Source organism: Hipposideros armiger, unplaced genomic scaffold, assembly GCF_001890085.2.
Source record: "Hipposideros armiger isolate ML-2016 unplaced genomic scaffold, ASM189008v1 scaffold_1222, whole genome shotgun sequence".
Taxonomy (NCBI): Eukaryota; Metazoa; Chordata; class Mammalia; order Chiroptera; family Hipposideridae; genus Hipposideros; species Hipposideros armiger.
The window spans coordinates 167,367-173,366 of NW_017732572.1; positions in this window are offsets into that span (position 1 = coordinate 167,367).

A 6,000-nucleotide genomic window follows, 5' to 3' on the forward strand; every position below is an offset into this window, starting at 1 on the left:
TTTGAAGCTCATTTCACATACTACATGTCTGTGTGTGTGTGCATGTGTGCATGTATGTGTGTGTGTGCGTGTGTGTGTGTGCATGCATGTGTGTGTGTGCATGCATGTGTGTGTAATAGAAATAGAGAAAAAATTACTTTTTCATGGAAAAATTTAGTTTTAGTAATTGGAAAGAAATTATAAGATCTATTTTAAACAAAGGAGTATGTGGTCCTATGTGCAACTTCAAAGATGAATAGATAAGGTAACAATGGATCAGCACCAATTCATTATCTGACAGAGAAGAGGATGCAGAGGGAACCCCAATGGCCAGAAAGCGCCTCAAGGAAGCTGGGTGGTGCCAGAGTTGCCCACTTAAGCCCTGGAGCCAAAGAGCAGAGGTTCAAACACATGGAAAGCAAGGCGACACTGGGAAATCAGTGTGCTGTCCCTCTGTCTCCATTTCCTTGCAATAAGAGAAAGTATAAAATTATAATTTTTGAAATGAACAACTTAAAATGAATAAAACTGCTAACAATAATAAAGCTTTGATGTTACTGTGAGAATTGATCACACCAGTACATGTAGAAGAGGCTGGGAGATTCCTGGCATAGAGTTAACATTTCCTGACTGCTTTCATTAATGTTGTTAAACGTCCCACATGCCTACTGAAGACCCTAAAGTATAGCATGTGCTTAATATCATTTGTTAAATCGCAGTTTTCCAGCTCAGTCTGTCGTTACTGACCAAAGACCTTATGTGACTTTCCTGAAATGGATCTTACAGCCTGTGGATATGCCTGTAGGCTATCTGCCTATGAAACTACTCTCCTGTTAGGTATATTTCAACTATCGGGTTGTCGGAAAAGTCATGACACATTTTTGCAACAAGAAACGTAGAAAAAATATGTCATGACTTTTCCGACAACCCAATAGTTTATATGGCCAACCTAATGTCTCCTTTTTATGTCACTGCTTCATGTGAATTGACACGGAACTTCATTTTGTCAAAAAAAAACCCAAACAAACAAAAATTGGAGCATTGAGCACAGCTGCCCATTTGCACAGCATACTGATTTGGAATCACATGTTTGGGACACGTGAAAAGATTTTAAACAGTTCCTTTCATTCTTTACAGAACAACACTTCCTTTTTCCCAGGTTGGGAAACTCAGGGAGGCCACACACAGGTGCCCTGGAGAACAGAACCTCAAATGTGGGAGCTCTGAGGGGGTTGCTCACCTGTTCCGAGCTCACCTGAGGGCAACAAGGAGGGAGCAGGCACTGGCTTCAGGTGAGGGATGGGTAAAGACTCAGACGCCACTGTCCTACACGCTCCCTCACACAGCGGCCTTTATTCCTCGCTACTGAACGGTGGGCCTGTTGCCACTCTGCTTGAGCAGTTCAGCCACCTACAGCTAAACCCAGCACTGGAAACTATGCTTTGGTCTATTCTGAGGCATTTCTTCAGCCCTTCCTGGTAGCATCCAACCTCTCCAGGAGCAGCTGCGACAGCTGGATCACCCCTTCCTGTCAGCTGTTCTCCTCACACTTCCTGCCTGGTGAAGTCGTGTTATGACAAACATTGTGTTAATGCCGGGGACTGGCAAGGTGCCAAGGCCATACTGTCTTGTCACTGGTGGTTAAGTGTGGCTTGAGGAGGACAGTAAATGCACTTCTCAGTAAATGGCCTCTGCAGTGGCTCCACATTTTGCGGTCATGTGGAGACGGCTTGGCCCTGCTCCGCCTTCACAGTCCTTTATTGCAATTTGGAATTTAAAGCTGTGTTGGTTTTGGAGTCAGCTTGCCAGCCTCCCAAAGGGCAGGCTCGCTGGCTTTATTCAGTCGCTCTCAGCCAACCCGATAGGACACATGTCTACGCCTTGTGGGCAGTTGTGACTCAGCTTCCTGCACAAGTGCAGTTCAAGGTGGCCTCACTGATTCAAGTAGGAAAAAACGCACAGAACCTTCCGGCAATCACACAGAAGTGAGCCGGGGTGATCGCTTGGCATTATAAAAAGGACTGTCTTTTTGTAGAAGCAGCTGGAAAAGGCTCTCTCAACAAGAATTCATTTTAGGCACAATTTTAAAGTTAATATCTCTTGTTTGAAACCCAGAAAAAAGAAGAAAGGGGTTCCTTTCTTGTCAGGTCAAATGGCTGATAATCCCGGCTGCTTTGTGTCGCTGTTTCCCACAGTCACACACTCATGGAGGAGCCAGTGAGAGCCCGGTGGTCAGAGAAAAGTCTTGGTAATAAGTCCCCCCATTAGCACATTAGGTGTTGGATGTCCCCGAGTGCTCACAAGGTGACCCCATGTGGAGTTGGGCTCATCCTTTTTTTTTATCGGTTTCCCCTAGGAAAAAGAGGGACAATAACCTTTCTGGAAAACCCTTAATAGGGAAAAGTTAGGTGACGCTAGTTAGGGTTGGTGTCAGGGAGGACCTGGTGATGACACACGTCAAGGACCCTCAGTTGGATAAAAAACTGTGGCAAGGACCCTGTGCCTCTGCTCGACTTCATTGAGATGTTTTGTCTTGCTTTTTTTTGGTTTTTTTTCTAGCTTTCCTCGTACCTTGATCACACTATACTCACTATACTTACTACAATCTATCATTGGTTCTGTGTGTGTGTGTGTGTGTGTGTGTGTGTGTGTGTGTGCACGTGCACATGCACATATGTGCATGCCCCTGTACCCTCTGTGTCCCTGGATAAAACTGAACCACACTCACCGAGACCAGGGCACAGACTGATCAGGTGGGCTGACCCACGACTCTAGAGGAAGGCACAACCCCAGCTGCTGTGAAGGGGACACCAGTCTCAGGTGTGTGTGACAGGGAGGGCAGAAAGCTAAAATGACTAAATATCAACACAGCAGTAGGTTAATAACAAAACTTAGATGGAGATTTGCTTATGAAGGGGACCTAGTGCTCTCTTCTCAAGCACAATATTGATATGTGGCTCAGAAAGTAGGCTCCCCTAAGAGGACATGTCCCTATAGCGGAAGTCAATCAGCTTCACAAAAAATAAAAATTTTATTTTTGCTAATCTGGATAATCTTAATCCTCATCTGTAAAGTGGGAAAATAATAACTAACACAGATGTTACAGGGATTACTTAGTGACAGTAATGTATACATACAAAGCCATAGAACAGGGCCTGAGACATGTCAGGCCATCAGGATATGGAAGTTGGTGTTACTGTTGTGATTATTTTAATATATATGTGTGTGTGTGTGTGTGTGTGTGTGTGTGTGTGTATAAATATATATATAAAATCTTTGATTACATTTTCATTGGGGCTCTTTGCTGCTAGAGACCGACATCCATTTCAAGAATTTGAAAAATAAGAAGAATCATTTAAGTGACAAAACTGCATAACCAAAACGATTAAAAAACAATTGTTGCAAGTTATACTGCTTCGTTCCAAGATCGTTCTTCATGGTAAACTTTCTAGATTATGTCACATATTTTCTCACCATTAATGGCACCTATGCCTACTACATATGAAAATGGGAAGGTTGAAGACAAGATAATAACCCATCTTTTCATCTTGCAATACGTTTTTCTCTCTCTTGAATAGATTTTGAGACAGCCCCTTAGTCTTTGAGATAATCCAAATATAATCAATCATTAATGGGGAAATTTGCTTCTAGCTTCTGTCAATACCACTCACTACAATCATGTCTCACCATTTTTGGAATTGCCATTTGAAAATTAAGGATATTTTAAATAAACATTTTTAAGCTCTATATTTATATTTTTCCATAACATAAACAAAAATGTAATATTTAATTGGTGTCTAGGCATGATGGGAGAACAGAAATAAGTTTTGTTGTTTAATTCAGAGCCTGTAGCTAGAGTCTTTAAAGACAGCTTTTGCTGACCTGGAAAGTTCATCTAAGAAAAAATATATATATATATGTGTCTTCCCCTTGTCAGGAATGATGAAGGTTTTAGATTTCCTCTCAGGCTAATACCACCTTTTGGCAAGAAAAAGGAATTATGAGGCACATTTAGCAAGAGGGAATTTTACCTTCTATGAAAAGATTAAGCTTAATTATGAATTCAATTTATAAAGTGTAATGTCACCAAGAGATATTTCATCTCTAGACTTTGAGTATAGCAATATGCTTTAGTTCTAATTCAAAATGACCGGAGACTCAGCTGACAGAGAAAGGACACTTCATGCCACAGCAAATCAGATACTACTTGGCTGCTATTTAAATTTTTTTCACCTTTTTTTTTTCTTGCAAAATCTTTACGGTTATCATTGTATAAAAAGACTTTATGCCCATTCTTACATAGCAAAGAACCTCTTTGTAATTTCTAACAGCTGAGAAACAGAAAACTATTGAAAAAGACAAAAACAGCTCACTCTGAGTACATTTCCTGCCCATCTCATATCCTTCTCCAACCTTCTCCCTGCACCCCTAAAGTCACATGGAAATATCAGTATCACTCTACAAGTATGAAGATAAAATATCTTTTAAGGTATGATCCTGCAGGCAGCAAACCCACCACATCCCAGCAGGCTTCATCTTAAAGATGCTTCAGAGCCCCAATATTTGGAGTTTTCCAGAATCTTCCTTCTAGAAATAAAATAACTAGGAATGAGTGAGGTTGTTATATTCTGCTTCATTTCTAGTTTTACTCTGAATCAATTTCCATTTCTTTTCTTCAATCCTTTACAACTGAAACACTTTTCTTAGACGAAGACTGAGATGTTGCTGCATCCCGAGTAAAGGCAACATCTGTTTTGAGAGCAGTTGCGACAAGACTGGAATCAAAGCACCAAACAGGCTCTCTCGTACACGCCCCTGTTTTTTTTTTTCTTTCTTTTTATTTATTTATTTATTTTTTTATACCAGGTTCTTATAGTTCCTGGAACACGGTCCAAAAGATAAAGGAGAAGGGAAGTAATATTTTTCATCTTAGAATATATATTTATTTCAGTGAACTTAAAAAAGAAATAACATTTTGCAGAAGGTTATTTAGCCCACTTACTAACTCACAGCTAAAGAAATGAGTGCTCTCTCTCTCTCTCTCTCTCTCTCTCTCTCTCTCTCTCTCTCTCTCTCTCTCATTAACTGAATCCTTTCTGCTGCCCATTTGAGCAGGTGAATCCACAATGTATTATCCAGTTTCCCCCTGCCACCCCCACAGAAACCATTTTGAGAGTGAGAAAGGGCACTTCTACTAATGATTCCAGGACAATGAGCATTGGCCAGGGCTACCCTGGACCCTCTGGGGTGGGTCAGAGCGAGAGTGGACATCCCAATTTTGAGAAACAAAACTATTTTATGGTAAGATTCAAATGGCATCCTCTACTTCTCTCCCTTTAATAACTATTTTGTGGGACAAAATCCGGAGAAACTCAGCCTGCTGTTTGGAGCCAATGACCTAGAAATAAAAGGTCACGTGACCGCTGAAGGCATTCCTGGCTGAAATTGTAACCAGTGCTTCTAAGACTGTACCCACAAAGCTCCTTCCAGCAAGATGTAAGTCTTCAAGAAGACAATTGGGAATTCTTTATTTGTCTGCATAAACTATTCTCAATCAACATAATATATAAAGAAAAGGAGTCTTCAGTTTTACATTTTTAATGTTCATTATAATTTTCAAGCAGAACAAGGCAAGATAACATCTCAGTTAATAACTCTGAGGTGCAGCTTGCTTTCCTGGGGGAGTTAAAAAAGTATAAGTATTTCCCACGAGTATGCCATTTGAAGCAATGATCCTCAACAAGCATACGCTTCTATTTTCTTACAAGTACTTCTCTTTAGATTAAATAGTAAAACTTTGGCAGGAAAGCATGTCTTTACCTGTAAGCGCATTGGCTGGGTTAATATTTGATATTATAAATCAAGAGTTACCAATTAAGCCAAGAGTTGACTTGGAGTAAAGGAATATTTTCAGGAAAACATTGAACCTAGAAATGGTACTTGCCTCAACAAAATACAGCTAACTTTATAAAAGGCCACCAGGACTACCTTAGGGTGGAAAAGTTATGGCAAACATTTTTC